At 41.8% G+C, this 17,500-nt stretch overlaps 1 pseudogene; it reads left to right on the forward strand.

The window, feature by feature from the left end:
* The first annotated feature begins 3,230 nt into the window (after positions 1–3,230).
* LOC107698071 (uncharacterized) lies at positions 3,231–7,587 on the forward strand (annotated as a pseudogene).
* Positions 7,588–17,500: the final 9,913 nt, after the last annotated feature.

A 17,500-nucleotide genomic window follows, 5' to 3' on the forward strand; every position in this document is an offset into this window, starting at 1 on the left:
TATATATATATATATATATATATATATATGTGTGTGTGTGTGTGTGTGTGTGTGTGTTTGTAAAATGACACAGTTTTATAAATATCTGAAACTGTACTATATATATATATATATATATATATATATGTATATGTGTGTGTGTGTATTTATTTATTTATTTTTGTATTTATTTTTTAATCAGTCTGGCGAGTAAACAAAAAATTTTTCTAGCCAATGGCGATTCAATTGCCAAGGTGTCCGTAGAGGGCTGAACATAGATTTCAGTATAAAAACTTCAGTTTCATTCATGACTTTCATCGACACCCAATAAATGTACTTTTTGTTCCTTTTAAATGTGTAATGCATGCAGAATTTTTCTGATGCGTTCGTTTGACCCTTTATTCACTTTATGTCAGTTTTAATAATCAACAACGATGAATGATGCGTTCGTTTCGTTCTTTCTTTTCTGTTTTTTTTTAATAGCATTATAGTTTTGTATTGTTTGTAGTGTCATCAACGTTTGCGTATGTAGTAGACGTGTTAGGGAAGTAACACGTAACATTTTAATTATATTTTGCTAAAATGAACGAAATGACTCGAAAAAATATTCGTTCATTTTGCTGAACGAGACTCAAAGGTCCGAGTCGGTAAAATGATCCGAACTTGCCATCACTACCATTTATTCACTTTGTCAGTTTTAATAATCAACAACGATGAAAAGAAAACGAAATTAGTTTAAAAACAATAAAAACATTACAAACAAAAAAAATACTACAAAACCCTTAATGTACCTTTTTCATAAGTTTTTTTTGTTTGTGTATGCCATGAATTACCCTTAATAATGTATAATAATGCATTTTCCATAAATATTTATTTTGTGTATGGGGTTTTCAGTGCATTGTTTGTCATAACATCAGGAGTATTTCTTTACTGTTGCAGAATGGAAAGCAAGCCCAACCTTCGTTTTGTGGCTGGAGAGCTGGTGCTGAGGCCGTCTAAGCAGGCAGCCACTGTGGAGAAAGTCCACCTTTCACAAGTGGCTGAAGGGGTACCAAAGGACCAAAGGACCCTGAGGCTGTGCTGGGGGAGGCCAAGGTCAGGGTTATCCATGGTGGAGGGGGTCCCTGCTGCTGGCAAGTCAAAGTGCCATCCAGTTTGGTCAATACAGAGGGAAAACCTTCAAGTGGATGCTGGAGAATGACCTTGGTTACTCCCTCATTGTCCTGTCTGGGCATCAGCGGGAGCGCGAGGCTGGCAGATTGGACAGAGGTGCCCTCATGGCTAACAAAGATGCCTTTCTCAAGTATGCCTGCACATTCGTGAAGGTCGCAGAAGCCATCAAAGTGCACAGGCAGAGAGAGGGAACGTTACCTGGCTGTGAGGGTGACTGTCTGGTGGGCTTTGTGGTCCGCAGGAAGAGTACCTTCAAGGAGCTCTATAAGGCCAAGGACAGGAAAAGGTAATATATGCTTCTGCTTGCTTGTTAATTGTATTGCTGTTTTGTATGTATTTTACTCTTATCATTCATGTATATTATTTTGTTTCTTCTGCAGCTATGTGAAGTTCATCAGGAACCAGGACACCAGCGAAGGCAGCAAGATGGATGCCCTGAAGAAATACATCTTGCAGAGGGACCAGAAGAAAATTAGGGCTGAAGAGAGAAAAAAAGTCATCCTCTGCATCTTCTGCATCCCAGCTTGTCCCGCACCATTCACGCCCGGCTTCTCCTCCTCCCACCCAAACCTCCCATTCCCAGCCAGCCACAGCACACGGTGAGTTTTTAGATCTATACCTGACGTAATTCTATGCATGTTCTAATGTAATTATAAATAGCATTGTCAATTTTCTGCACTCAGAGCCAACAGATGCAGATCTTCTGGCTTCAGCCATGGAGGTGGAGCCACAGGGTGAGTGTTTTGTTTTCTTTTGTGTCATATAGTATTATGTAACCATAAATGCCTATAAACTGAAAATAATTAAATAATTAGTACTAATTACAACATTTTAATTATGTGTTCTTCACAGTACTTCCACCACCAGCACCACCTTCAACGCCGATCCGCTCAGCTCGCTTGGAGCAAAGAGCCGCTCAAAGGCTGGTGTCAGCGGCTTCTGAGGTACAGTTTTCACACCAGAAGTGTGCTTATATATATACATATACATATACATATACATATACATATAAGACAATGTATATAATATAATTTTGTATTTAATGAATAAACATATTGTAAGTAAAGAAATAAATAATAAAAAATAAAAAATTCTGCATAAGACACAAAAAAGATGATTTGTAGAATGTTTAGTGTTTAAAATATCTTAGTGTTTAAAATAATTGTACTTTAAATCATGACAATCAATTCTAAATTATAATTTAAAATATACTTTAAAATAAAACTTTTAATTTGACTTTAAAATTTTACTTTATTTAAATGTGTATGAAAGAAAGTCATTAAAGAGTACTCTCTTTAAGTACATTTACATGACATTTTTTCATTAATATTATATAATCTGCAATCAGCTTTTATATATAAATTATATGGTAATATATAATATAATTTTAAGGTTTGTAGTACACAATAAGTCCTGTCTGGGCATCAGCGGGAGCGCGAGGCTGGCAGATTGGACAGAGGTGCCCTCATGGCTAACAAAGATGCCTTTCTCAAGTATGCCTGCACATTCGTGAAGGTCGCAGAAGCCATCAAAGTGCACAGGCAGAGAGAGGGAACGTTACCTGGCTGTGAGGGTGACTGTCTGGTGGGCTTTGTGGTCCGCAGGAAGAGTACCTTCAAGGAGCTCTATAAGGCCAAGGACAGGAAAAGGTAATATATGCTTCTGCTTGCTTGTTAATTGTATTGCTGTTTTGTATGTATTTTACTCTTATCATTCATGTATATTATTTTGTTTCTTCTGCAGCTATGTGAAGTTCATCAGGAACCAGGACACCAGTGCAGGCAGCAAGATGGATGCCCTGAAGAAATACATCTTGCAGAGGGACCAGAAGAAAATTAGGGCTGAAGAGAGAAAAAAAGTCATCCTCTGCATCTTCTGCATCCCAGCTTGTCCCGCACCATTCACGCCCGGCTTCTCCTCCTCCCACCCAAACCTCCCATTCCCAGCCAGCCACAGCACACGGTGAGTTTTTAGATCTATACCTGGTGTAATTCTATGCACGTTCTAATGTAATTATAAATAACACTGTCAATTTTCTGCACTCAGACCCAACAGATGCAGATCTTCTGGCTTCAGCCATGGAGGTGGAGCCACAGGGTGAGTGTTTTGTTTTCTTTTGTGTCATATAGTATTATGTAACCATAAATGCCTATAAACTGAAAATAATTAAATAATTAGTACTAATTACAACATTTTAATTATGTGTTCTTCACAGTACTTCCACCACCAGCACCACCTTCAACGCCGATCCGCTCAGCTCGCTTGGAGCAAAGAGCCGCTCAAAGGCTGGTGTCAGCGGCTTCTGAGGTACAGTTTTCACACCAGAAGTGTGCTTATATATATACATATACATATACATATACATATACATATATATACATGTATATAATATAATTTTGTATTTAATGAATAAACATATTGTAAGTAAAGAAATAAATAATAAAAAATAAAAAATTCTGCATAAGACACAAAAAAGATGATTTGTAGAATGTTTAGTGTTTAAAATATCTTAGTGTTTAAAATAATTGTACTTTAAATCATGACAATCAATTCTAAATTATAATTTAAAATATACTTTAAAATAAAACTTTTAATTTGACTTTAAAATTTTACTTTATTTAAATGTGTATGAAAGAAAGTCATTAAAGAGTACTCTCTTTAAGTACATTTACATGACATTTTTTCATTAATATTATATAATCTGCAATCAGCTTTTATATATAAATTATATGGTAATATATAATATAATTTTAAGGTTTGTTAATAGGTTGTTCTCCCTGAGGCCTGGAAGCGCTCCCTTCCAAAGGAACAGCATGAGTGGATCGGCCGCTCCCTCTTTCGAAACCAGGGTGGAAGGGCAGTGCTGACAGATAACCTGCAGATGTGGTGGTACCCTCCCCAGCCACGTCTGCAGTATCATCAGCCTCCAGCATCGCCGGACGTGTTCTTCACCTGGCCGCTGTGTTTGTGGATGCCCTACAGGATGTGGTCCTACAAGCTGATCTGCAGCTCGCCAAACTGCAGACGATCCAGTCAGCGACTGACAGCTTGTGGGCTCTACAAGACTGAGGCGGGTGCTGAACTTACACGCCTGGTATTTTCTGGCAACGGAATACCTGGCGTGTCAGTGCTGCCATAAAGAGCTGGCCGCGTGGTTCTACGACATCCTGGACCAGCTGGATCCGGCTTACCGCAGGATGTTCCCAGCTATCCTCACTTACCGGTGAGTCATGAAAAAATTATTCTTATTGTAAGCAAAAATACATAGGCAGGTGCAATTAACTACTAAAATGTTACACCATTAACTAGGCTGTAATGGTAATAATGCAACTTAAATTACTTTAACATTTACTTTTTTAAATTAATTACTCATAATTTGTACACAAAACAAGCCTTATCTTTCTTTTGTAGTTTTTTCACAATACACTGTGTCTGCCAGTCAAGGTTCTATTCAGAATGTGTGAACGACCCTTCATTGAACTTAGCTTGACCTTTCAAAGGCGTCAAACTCAGAACAACAGCATTCCAACACCTTGAGACACTGCACCTGTCACCTATTCAGGAGTTAACGACCCCCCATTGAGCCCAGTTTTTTTGTGTGTGGGAAACATCACACCTTTGCTCTGGAAAAAAAAATAACACTTTAAATTAACATTAATAAACTTTGCCTTGGCTTGTCTGTTTATTTTAACAGGTTCTCTTGTGATATGCATGTGGCAAAGTTGATGAAAGAGCGCTCTCTCGGCAACAGCGCCACAATTCTATATCACAAACTATGTGAACAGCATAGTGAGGACTGGATGGAGAGGACACTGCAATACCTGTCTGCGTGTGACCGGTTTCAGGGCACCACCACACGGCCCATCACACCTCCGCCTCCCATGCTGCCTGTACTAACTGCCCAGTGGCTCCTCTCTGTCCACGCGGAGGATGTCCGGTCCCGGTATAGTGAGCTAAAAGCCAGGGTCTTTGGGTCCATCCTGAAAATGGTATTGTATTAATCACAGATTATTTAAATAGATTTGATCCTTTGTATATGTGAGGCATGTTTGGAGCTCACTGAATTGTTTTGTTTTCCAACAAACAGGTGGCCAAAAAACTGGCGGGAGCTGCAGCTGGGACCGCAGCCTGGGTCACCAATGTGGGCAATGAGCACAGACAGGTCCTCATGTCTGTGCTCACCTCACATGAGGGTCAGGGACTGCTGCCCATGATCACGGGCCTGGTGAGGAGGTACGAGGCTGCTGGAGTCTCTCCCCCCACGCTCCTGTATGTGGACAGACTGCTGCTCTTCTGTGGGAACAAAATCCAGAGCAGCTGCCATGTTCAGCGGCTGGAGTGATCTGGTGGTTCGTCTTGATGTGTGGCACTTCATGCGGCGCTTCGCTGCAGGTCTGCACACTGACAGCCACCCGCTCTATGGTCTGTTCATGGCAAAGCTCTCTGCCTGCATTTTCGCCTGGGACGAGGGAGATGTGGCCTCACTGATGAGCAGCTGACCGGCAGGCTCACCTCCAGACAGCTGGCGCAGCACTGCCGCCGCTGCACACGTGGCATGGCCTTCAAGGATGCCAGGGAAACCATGGGCATCCCTTTGGTGGACCAGGAGAGGATGGACGTCATCTGGGACACTCAAAGGCGCCATCTTCCCTGCACCCAGGACCCTCCTGGAGTGCAGCTGTACACCCAGACAGGAAGTGTTACAAAGAGAGGGCTCACACTTCCTGTGTACCGCTGCGCTCGGGGGTCCACTTCCCTGGAGTCCTTCCATAACCACCTCAACCGCTTCATACAGGGTAAGATTACACACATCCACCTCGAGGTATGTTTTGTGATAGTCTATTTCATGTCATTTGTAATTATAAATTAGTGTTAATGTTTCCTTTTTTTAATCAAGAACGAGCGCTAACCTGGAAAATATCCAGGCTTATCTGCTTGAGGGTTTGGAGCAGTGGAACGAGGACCGCGCTGCTGCTGCCGTCACACATGATGCTTCCTTGTCGCTGCGCTGCTACAGTGGCTCACTCCAGCACAGCCTCAATGAGCTCAGCCAGCGTCTTCTTGGCTGTAGTCTTGTGCAAGACTACTCCAAGCCAGGACAGTACACAGGCATGTGTCTATAATGCCATGATTTGTTGTTTTTTTGTAATGCACAGACTTCTGTTTTAAAACCTTGTTTTCCATTTAATTTTCTTTTGTCAGGTGAGCTCATCCGGGTGGAGTACCTGTGCTCGCAGCAGTCCTGGGAGTTCAGGGAGAACTTTGGGTGGGACCCAGATGTCCCAGACGGAATCCCAGCGGACTTGGGAGATGTAGAAGATGAGGGATTTGGGGATGAGGCAGAGGAGCAGGACCACACCATCTCCCCTCTTTCTTTAGTCTCAACCAAGGAAGCTATATGCTTGTCTCGGGATTCACCGTCACCCTCTCAGTCCTCCCAGGACTTGCCACCTGAGCCCCAGGAAGATGTATGTATGCATACAAGCATTCTTTGCCATGCCATCACTTGGAGGACTTTTTCATCCATACTAACTGATCTTCTTTCTTCTTGTTAGGTGTGCAGAGGAACAGACGGGACACCAGGATTTGACAGAGTGGTGGACCTGGCCAGATACCTTGTCGAGCTGAGGGAAAAGCCTTGCATCTTGGACAGGGAAGCCGCTGACATTGTTCGGCTGTGGGACAGAATGCCGGACAGTGACAGACAGGGGGTTTCCTATCCGCCGAGACACAAGGAGAGACTTTTGCAAGGCAGGTTCAAGGCCACCCACTCCAAAACCTCCACCTGCCATGGAAAAGAGAGCCTGAAGCGGTAAGCTAAACATTTGCACACTTTGAGCTCTAAAAATATAAATGACTATGCTTTTTATGCTTTATAATCCCCTATTTTATTTTACAGGTGTGTGCTGGGGCAGGGCTCGGGTTCTGCGCAGTGGCCTAATATTAGTAGAATTCTAGAGGCAGTATGGCTGGAGCTCTGCTCCATTCATCCAGTGGGGAAGGTGAAGTGGGGAGTTTCAATGAACCGCTGGGCTGCCATTCTACGTGATTACCAGGCGATACGGAGACTGGTGGGGAACTGCCCAGCACTGAGGGGACAGACAAGAATTCAGCTGTTTGAGGTCAAGCAGCAGACGCTTTCTGTCTGGTAAGTAGTTTCTTTGAAAGCCAGCTATAAAAGTAATTTTACAATTCTCAGATTCAGTTCATCCTATTAATTGTGTAATTTTAAACCGGTACAACAGCTACTACAGGAAGAAGCTGGAGGCAGATGTGCTGGCTCTGAGTGTGCCCTTACCTCAGATCATCATGGTGTCTCACACCCAGCTTCCTGCAGCCAGGCAGATGCCCTCTGCACCTGGGTCATCACTTCAACCTTTCCCCTATGTTGAAAACCCTGATCTGTCAGGTCAGGCCACGCGACGTGGGCAGTGACCTCCTCCCCCTGCATCAGCACCCGCTCTCTCTGCTCCACCGGCTGCTGCCCTCTCTGCTCCAGCAGCAGGAACATCCATGAGCAGAAAAACTCTGTGGAGGAAGAGCAAGGCAGCAGAGTTTTTAGCTCAAGAGCAAGGGCTGCCCCGTCCCCAGCAACCTGCATGAAAAGATTACACGTGCACTCGATGTGGGCAGCCCAGAAAAAAAAAGTTTGGGCACACCAGGGTGGGCAGCTTCTACTTCTGTGCCACAGCAGAGGGAAAGACACTAAAAGAGTGGCTGCAAGAGAAGAGGAATGAGGGAAATCCTTCACTGTAAATGGTTTTATTTGTAAATATTGTACATATCTTTTGCTTCTTTCCATTAAAAATTTTATTTTATTCTATTAACATTTATTTGTATCTAATAAAGATTGTGAAAATAATCCAAAATGATTGTTCTTTTTTTCAAAAGGTTTATCTGCATAAAGGACATATAAAGTGTCCTAAATAATTATTTATTTTAGAACACTTTATGACTGTTCTTTATTTGAGAACATTTATTTGCCATCATAAAGGTCATGCAAACTGTCCTAAATATTTATTCTTTATTTTAGAACATTTAATATGTTCTTTTATTTGTCCTCATAAAGGTTACATTAATAGATCAAAACCTTATTTCAGGTTTATTTGCCTTCATTAAGGCCATGTTAATTGTCTTAAATGATTGTTCTTTATTTTAGAACACTTATTTGCCCTCATAACGGTCATTAAACAGTCATAAAAGACTATTCTTTATTTTAGAATGTTTATCTGCCTTCACAAAGGCCATATCAATAGTCCCAAATTACTTTATTTTAGAACATTTATTTGCCTTCACGAAGTTCATGTTAATTGTCTTAACCATTTATTTTATTTGTGTAGCTTTTTTTTATATCATCATTAGCATTCTAATGTTCCTATGTTTTTAAATAATTTGTTATATAATTTGTTTTTAAATAAATGTGATTATAAAAGGTATTTAATAGCAATTCTACCCCTAAATATATCTCAGTCAAACACAGTCTGTTTTTTGTATATTTATTAAATAGTTCACACTAGAAACAAAATATAAAAAGTATAAAATAAGTAATTGTGAACAAATTACTAAACACAAATATATAAATAAAACAGAAAAAATTAACAGCAGAAACAGTACAACAAAATTAAAGATAATAAAAAGATTAAATAGTTCACATTAGAAAAAAATATAAAAATTATAAAATATATGTAAATGTAAAAATACTACATACAAATATAAAAAAGAAACAGTATAACAAGTTCTTTATAGAAAAAAATAGAAAAAGGATATAAATGTAAATAAAATACTAAATACAAATATTACAATAAAACTGAAAAAATTAACAGCAGAAACAGTATAACAAAATTAACAAAGATAATACAAGATAAAGGTTAATTAAATATTAAACCATAAACACCTTCATTCAATAGGAGCAAGGGCCCGTTGCTCTGCCAAACAAAGTTCCACAGTTTTGCCTTCATACGTGCTGCAGAAGTACACTTTTCCCAGTGAGTGTCCGTACTCCTTTGTCTTTGGCTGCTGGCACAGGCTGCAGGTAAATATCTTGCGTTCTTTTACCTTCTTCTCTGAAAGGCCTTCAGCAATGGCCTCTTCTTTCTTCTTCTTCCTCCTCCTCCAAGCTGTTGTCCGAGGAACATCTCTGACATTGTCAGCAGCAGCTATCCTCTTCTGTTCAGTCAGCCACTCGGAGACAGACTTTCCCGCAGCTGTGGCACAGAAATGTTTACCTCTGTAAAAGCTGTGCCCAAACTTAAGTGTCTTGGGCTTTCCACAGAGTCTGCAGGGATACCCCTTTGGATCCCTTCTCCGTGCGGTGGCTTTGCCGTGCTTTAGGGCCTTCTTATCTTCTTCAGCCCTCTTCCTTCTTCTCCAGGCTGTGGCCCTTGGCACTCTTTTAAGGGCCGCATAAGTCACAGCTGATGGAGCACGGCCAAGGATGCACATGGAGGATGGTAAAAGACACACAAAAAAAGTTATTTTAGACATTTGTTGACTTTCATATGACTTCATTCTTTTACATTATTCAAATCTTACCTGACACTTTGACTGTCTTCATTTTTGGAGGCCACTGCTTGGACGTGGATGGGGTGGCTTGAGAACTATCTTCTTCCAGGCTCTCCCGGAACCTTCTCCTCTTCTCACTTTCCTCCACAGAAATAACTGGAGGCCAATGTGGTTTGCGGAACTTCATCTTCCTCCGTTCTTTCTTTGAGGTTTCTGCCTTGCAGACACATAACGTTGTGTTGTCCATTTGTGAAGACAACTTCTTTCGAAGGTTCTCCCTCCGTTCCTGGTCTCTCTGGGAAAGGACAGGAGGCCATCTCTGCTTTCTTGCCATCTTACAATGTAAATACTGTTTCTCAACTCAAACTGGTCAATACTTCACACTGTGGGGCCACAACACTTATACTCAGGTGAATGGGCGGGGCGCAGGTAGCCGCAGGGGGGCCAACAGAGAAGAAATCTTCGGGTGAATTGTTACAAATTGTTTCACGCCCTTTGATTGATGCCGGACAAATTGTTTCACCGCGTCACTCCCAAACCATTAGCTGAATTGTGTCAGAGGCACGTTGGTTGTCCCTACTATTGGCCGAAAATCTGGCGATCAGTCGGTTACTAAAAAGTTTGCCTTTTTGTCCCCTGTTCGCGTTTTGCTTGTTCACAGTTTTCGTGCGTTCGTGCAGTATAGTGTGCTATTCGCACTGCAGTGAAATAATGCTGTAGGAATAACAAAGAAGGTTCGTTTAACCTGACTACTTTACTTTATAAAACATTCATTCCGTGATTACACTTGTTGGCTTATTGTTTTTTTTTTTCTGTTATGTCTGATGCTACAACGCGAAACCAGAGAATTTGTCACATTAATTTGAAAAAAACAAACAAAAAAAAATTCTGCTGCAAATAATAATCAGCAATGATTAGAAATGTAATTCTTTAAAATAATGATTGTTACCATCTTACATAAGTAGTTCCTGGCTTTCATGATTTTAGAAAACTGTATGTAATCAAACATAGCTGAAACTGGCAGTTAAACTAATCTTTATTTGTTAATATCTAGTAATATTGTCAACATGCTATTTCAAAAGGCAAAATGTAAAATTCAACACCCCACTGAATATATTATGCACATTGAATATATAATGTGTTTGGGGTTTTGCAATGCATCGTTGATCATAAGATAAGGTGCATTGCTTTACTGTTGCAGAATTATATGATAGGAAAACACAACCTGCAATTTGAGGCTGGAAAGCTGGTGCAGAGATTGTGAAGAAAGTCCATCTTTCTTAAGTGGCTAAAGGGGAGCTCTTTTTGCCGAAGGACCCTGAAGGTGTGCTGGAGGAGGCCAGGATCAGGGTAGTCCAAGGTGAAGGGGATCCCTCTGATGACCTGCTGCTGGCAAGTCAAAGTGCCATCCAGTTTGGTCAATACAGGGGGAGAACCTTCAAGTGGATGCTGGAGAATGACCTTGGCTACTCCCTCATGGTCCTGTCTGGGCATCAGCATGAATTTGAGGCTGGCAGACTGGACAAGGTCCCCTCATGGCCAACAAAGATGCCTTTCTCCAGTACGCCTGCACATTTAAAAACATTGCAGAGTCCATCAGAGTGCGCAGGCAGAGAGAGGCACATTACCCGGCGGTGAGGGTGGCTGTCTGATGGGCTTTGGGATCCATAAGAAGAGCACCCACCAACAAAGAGCTCTATGAGGCTATGGACAGGGAGAGGAAAAGGTAATGTACGTTATATGCCTGTTGTGATTTATTTACTTTGTTTGCATGTTACTGTGCTGTTTATACTGTTTATATTTCATTTATTTTCATTATAATCATTTTATTTTATTGTATACATTTCTTATGCAGATATGTGGACTTTATTAGAAGTTCACTCGTTTTCATTCGTTTTATTTTGTGTGCTGAAAAAATTAATCCACATTCTGCATTTCAGCTGATCATGTCATGTGACCACAAATAACATCATATTGTAGTGTTGCATAACCATAACTGTCTTGTCATCCTTCTGCTTGCATGTAATAGTTGTATTCACAGTATATTCACCACTTTCAACACCGATCCGCTCAACTTGCTTGGAGCAGAGGGCCGCTCAGAGACTCGTGTCAGCAGCTCCTGAGGTATGGTTTTCACACCAGAAGTGTGCCTTCGTGCCACGGGTGCTAATTTTACACAGCTGGTATTTCCTGGAAACAGAATACCTGGAATGGTCCTATGGCATTCTGGACCAGCTGGATCCGGCTCACCGCAGGATGTTTCCAGCAATCCTCAGTTACTGGTGAGGCATGAAAAAATTGTTCTTATTATAGGCAAAAATTCATACTAATTAAGTACTGACGTTTTACACTGTTAACTACACTGTAATGGTAATAATATCATTTAAACTATTGTAAAATTTTTGTAATCCTGCTAAAATTTAAAAATGTAATTTGTAAACAAAAAAAAAATATATTTATTGACTTAGTAGTTCTGTCAAAAGACACTGTGTCTGACAGTTGAGGTTCTGTTCAGGATTTGTAAACAGCCCCCCCCTCCCTCCCCCTCCACTGATCTTTGCTTGACCTTTGATGGGAGTCAGACTCAGAACAATAGCATTCCAACACCACGACACTGTGGGTGACCTTGCCAGACTTCTGTGATGTCCCTTGCATCAAACATCTTTTTTGTACAGTCAGTTTTTTTGGTCCGGGAAACATCACACCTTTCCCTCTGCTCTGGAGAAAAAAAGTAACACTTTAAATGAACACTGACTTGGTTTGTCTGGGTGTTTAAACAGGTTCTCTTGTGATATACATGTGGCAAAGCTGATGAGGAAGTGCTCTCTCGGCAACAGCATCTCTATGCCGTATCACAAACTGCGAAGAGGCTACTGCAATACCTCGTTGCATGTGGCCGGTTACAGGGCACCACCACTAGAGGTCTGCATTGGTTTTAAACTGAAGCCCGAGCCCGGCCCGAACCAGAGATCGTTTGACGCAGCCTGACCCGAACTGTTAAATTTACAGCCTGAACCCGACCCTAACCCGAAATAGGTCTCTCCAGGGTGCGAACTACGGGGGAGCTAGGGGGAGCTCGGCTCCCCTTAATAAGACATGGGCTCCCCTGAAAACGTGATTTGTGAAATTTTGGGGGGTCTCAAAAAATATTGACAATGTGTTATTTTGACCTGCAATTTCAGTTTTGTGTAATGTGATCATCGTAGATTATTATGTGTAAAATTGCAAAAATAACATTCATTCAAGCATGACGGCGATTTAAACCTAATTAACTTCAATAAAGATAACTATACATGCTATTCTTGTCATGAGCATCAAGGTGTGGGGGGTGCTGCGGTGCAAATTCCACTCATGTTTAGTACATATTAACTCAGATTCGTAGAAAAAATATAAACGCTGGACTCTGTGGTCGATGGGCTCCCCCAAAGATCACGGTATAGTTCGAACACTGATTACATGCAACCGTCAGTAAACAAATACGTGTAAAGCAACAGCTTAATCAAGGCACGGCGGCCCCCTCAGCACAGGAGCAAAAGAGAAAACCACATACTTGCCAACTATGAAACATTGCTGAGTGAGCACAGGTGCAACAGTCACAAATTCCATTTGAATCTCGAACTTCTAACTTCAAACAAGAGTTTGCGGAAAGTGTTGCACAACTATTCACACAAATTTATCCTTTTCAGTATGCGTTGTGAAGGAAGAGAATGGCATCGACAGTTGATGGTTACTGAAAAACTGGCGAGAGTAGCCACCGGAACCACAGCCTGGGTCACCAATGTGGGCAATGAGCACAGACAGGTCCTCACATCTGTGATCACCTCACATGAGGGTCAGGGGCTGCTGCCCGTGATCATAGGCCTGGTGAGCAGGTACAAGGCGGCTCTCCGTACACTCCTGTATGTGGACAGAGACTGCTGTGGGCTCATCCAGAGCAGCTGCCATGTTCAGCGTCTGGGATGATCTGGTGGTTCGTCTGGATGTGTGGCACTTTATGCGGCACTTCGCAGCAGGTCTGCAAACTGACAACCTTCCATTCTATGGCCTGTTCATGGCAAAGCTCTCTGTCTGCATTTTCATGTGGGACAAGGGAGATGTGGCCCTTCTGAGGGAGTCAAAACAAAAGGCGCTTTTCCACTGCATGGTACGGCACGGTACTGCTCGGTACGGTTCACTTTTGGGGGGTTTTCCACTGGGTACAGTACCTGGTACTTTTTTTAGTACCACTTCGGTTGGGGTCCCAAGTGAACCGTACAATTACCAAAACGTGACGTGTAAACTCTGCTGATCACAGATTGGCCAGAGAGAATCGTCACTACCTGCGTCACTGAACTTGCAACACAAACACAGAAGAACCGCTAGATTTAAATCAGCACTGCCAGCAAAGGATCGAACGCAACTGTTTTGAACGAGCGCACCTTTTTTTTAACAACCAAAAAGTTGTTGTCTGTTGCAGAAGTACAGACGTTCCTCTCGTTGATAGCAGAGGAGCGGATACAGCGAGAGCTTGATGGGGCGACGCGGAATGAAAAAGTCGTGGTAGTAGAGGCGGCGCAACTATAACGACATGTGAATAATCCCGCCCACTCTAAAGCCGTACTGAACTGCAGTGGAAACGCAAACCGTGCCGAGCCGAACCATGCCATGCCATACTGAGCCGTACCGAGCCGAGTCGTACCACGAAGTGGAAAAGCGCCAAAAGAGAGCTGCGGCGATGGCAGAGCCTCACAGAAGAGCTGCTAACTAGCAATCTCACCTCCCAAACAGCTGGTACAGCACTGTTGCCGCTGCACATGTGATGTGGAGGAGACATAGCAGCTTATTGGAGAGATACTGAAGGCCTTCAAGGATGCCAGGGAAACCATGAGCCTCCCCTTGATGGACCAGGAGAGGATGGTCATCATCTGGGACACCCAAAAGCAGCATCTTCATTGCATCCAGGACCCACCTGGACTGCAGCTTTACACTCAGACAGGAAGTATTACAAAGGGAGGGCTCACACTTCCTGTCTACTGCTGCGCTCGAGGGTCCACATCCTTGTAGTAATTTTTAAAACCACTTCAAGCATTTCATACCCAGTAAGATACATTTATGATGATCAATTATTTATCATTAATTAATTTGGTTATGAGTTGTTATTTAGTGTTTACTTTTTTTGTCAGTAACTAGCGCTAACCTGGAAAATATCCAGGCTTATCTGCTTGAGGGTTTGGAGTGGTGGATCGAGGACCTGCTGCTGCCGCTGCCATAAACAAAACCCCATCGTCACTGCACTGCTTCAGTGCCTCGCTCCAGCACAGCCTCAGTCAGTGTCTTCCTGGCAGCCGTCTTGTACAAGGCTACTCCAAGCCAAGAGAGTACCTGGGTATGCGTCTATACTGCCATGCTTTGTTTTTATGTAATACACAGTCTTCTGTTTTTAAACCTTGTTTTCTGTTTAATTTTGTTTTATCAGGTGAGCTCATCCGGGTGGAGTATCTGTGCTCTCAGCAGTCCTGGGAGTTCAGGGAGAACTTTGGGCAGGACCCAGACAGAGTCCCAGACAACTTGATGGAAGTAGAAGATGAGGGATTTGGGAATGAGGACGAGGAGCAGGACCTCACCATCTCCCCTCTTTCTTTGATGTCCACCAGGGAAACGATACGCTTGTGTCAGGATGTACAGTCATCTTCTCAGTCCTCTCAGGACCTGCCATCTGAGCCCAAAGAAGAGGTATGTTTGCCAGCATCCTTTAACATGCCATCACTTGGAGGACATTTTCATTCCTCCTGACTGATCTTCTTTCTGCTTGTAGGATTGCAGAGGACCAGACGGGACTCCAGGGTTTGATTGAGTGGTGAAGCTGGACAGGTACCTTGTCGAGCTCAGAGAAAAGCCTAGTCTCAGATGGGAAGATGCTAACATTGTCCAGCTGTGGGATAGACCCCCGGATAGTGACAAACAGGGGGTTTCATATCTGCTGAGGCACAAGTACAGACTTCTGCAAGGCAGGTTCAAGGCCACCCACTCAACCTGCCATGGAAAGGACAGTCTGAATCGGTTAGTTAAACATTTGTAAAATAATTAAACATTATAGAAAGTACTATAAATATTCTAATTTAATTATTATAAACATTAGTTAAACAGCTGTGATAAGGTGAAAGACTGTAAGCCTTTTATACTTTATCGTCCTTTACTTTATTTTACAGGTGCATGCTGGGGCAGGGGTCATGCTCTGTGCAATGGCCCAATATACTGTAAAGTTGAATTGTAGAGGCAGTATATCTGGAGCTTTGCTCCATTCATCCAGTGGGGAAGGTGAAGTTGGGCGTTTCAATGAACCACTGCCATTCTACGCGACTACCAGTCCATACAGAGGCTGGTGGGGAACTGAAGTGAACTGAGGGTAAGGACCAGGATTCAGCTGTTCAAGGTCAATCAGCTAACGCTTTCTGTCTGGTAAGTAGTTTCTTTGGGAGCCAGTTGTAAATGTCATTTTAGAATGTAGTCATGCAATTCTCAGATTCAGTTCATCCTATTATTTGTGCCACTTCAAACAGGTACAACAACTACAGGAAGAAGCTGGAGGCAGATGTGCTGGCTCTGAGTGTGCCCTTACCTCGGATCATCATGGTATCTCACGCCCCGTTTCCAGTAGCCAAACAGAAGACGTTTGTGTCCGCTGAGCCTGGGACAAGACTTGCACCCTTCCCCTTCGTCGTAAACCCTGACATGTCTGGTCAGGCCATGTGACGTGGCCAGCGAACTCCTCACCCTGCACCAACACCACCGGCAGCTGCCCTTCCCTGCTCCAGGAACATCCTTGAGCAGAACAACGGTGGAGGAAGAGGAAGGCAGCAGAGGTTTTAGCCCAAGTGCAAGGGCCCCATCCCCAGCAAATAAAAAGAATAGATGTGCAGTCATTGTGGGCAGCCCAGAAAAAACGTTTGGGCACACAAGGGTGGGCAGCCTCTTCTTCTGTGCCACATCGGAGGGAAAGACTGTGGAAGAGTGGCTGCAAGAATGAAGGAAATCCATCATTGTAAATAATTACATTTAATATTAATTAATGATAAATTGTATAATCATATTGTAAATATATGAATACATTTATTGTAAATATATTTTAATTTTTTCTTTTACAGAACATTTATTTGCCTTTAATGAAGATCATGAAAAATACTAAATGATTGTTCTTTATTTTAGAACATTTATTTGCCTTCGTAAAGCTCATGTTAATAGTCTTACCCATTTTTTTGTATTTATATTGCTCAATATTTTACTATTTATTCGTTATTTAAATGTTCCTATTTAAAATAAATAGTTAAATACAGTTCTTTATAAACTTGATTATAAAGGTATGCAGTAAGTTCATTTAATAGCACTACCCTTAAAACATCTTTAGTTCAAACACAGTCTGTTTTATAATTTTGTTCTTATTAAATAGTTCACAATAGAGACAAAATATAAAAAGAATAGCGAAATATATAAATGACAACTTACTAAATACAAATATTTAAAAAAATAACAAAAACGAATTATTAACAGCAGAAACCACTTAAAAACGGTTTTATTGATTAAATATTATAAAAAGTATAAAGAAATATATAAACGACAACAAAATACTAAATATTTAAAAAAATCTTTCATAGAAAAAATTTGTAACAACGGACAGTAAACAAAAACAAAACAATAAAAACAGACAGTATAACAAAATTAACAAAGATAATAAAAGATCCAGATAACAAAATTACAGGAGACATTTATTTATGGGTCTAAGAGCCTGCTGCTCTGCCAGTCAAAGTTCCACAGTCTTGCCCTCATAACTGCTGCAAAAGGAGTTGCCACCATACTGTGAGTGCCCATA

The sequence above is a fragment of the Sinocyclocheilus anshuiensis genome, unplaced genomic scaffold (genome assembly GCF_001515605.1).
Source record: "Sinocyclocheilus anshuiensis isolate Anshui unplaced genomic scaffold, SAMN03320099.WGS_v1.1 scaffold1163, whole genome shotgun sequence".
Lineage (NCBI taxonomy): Eukaryota > Metazoa > Chordata > Actinopteri > Cypriniformes > Cyprinidae > Sinocyclocheilus > Sinocyclocheilus anshuiensis.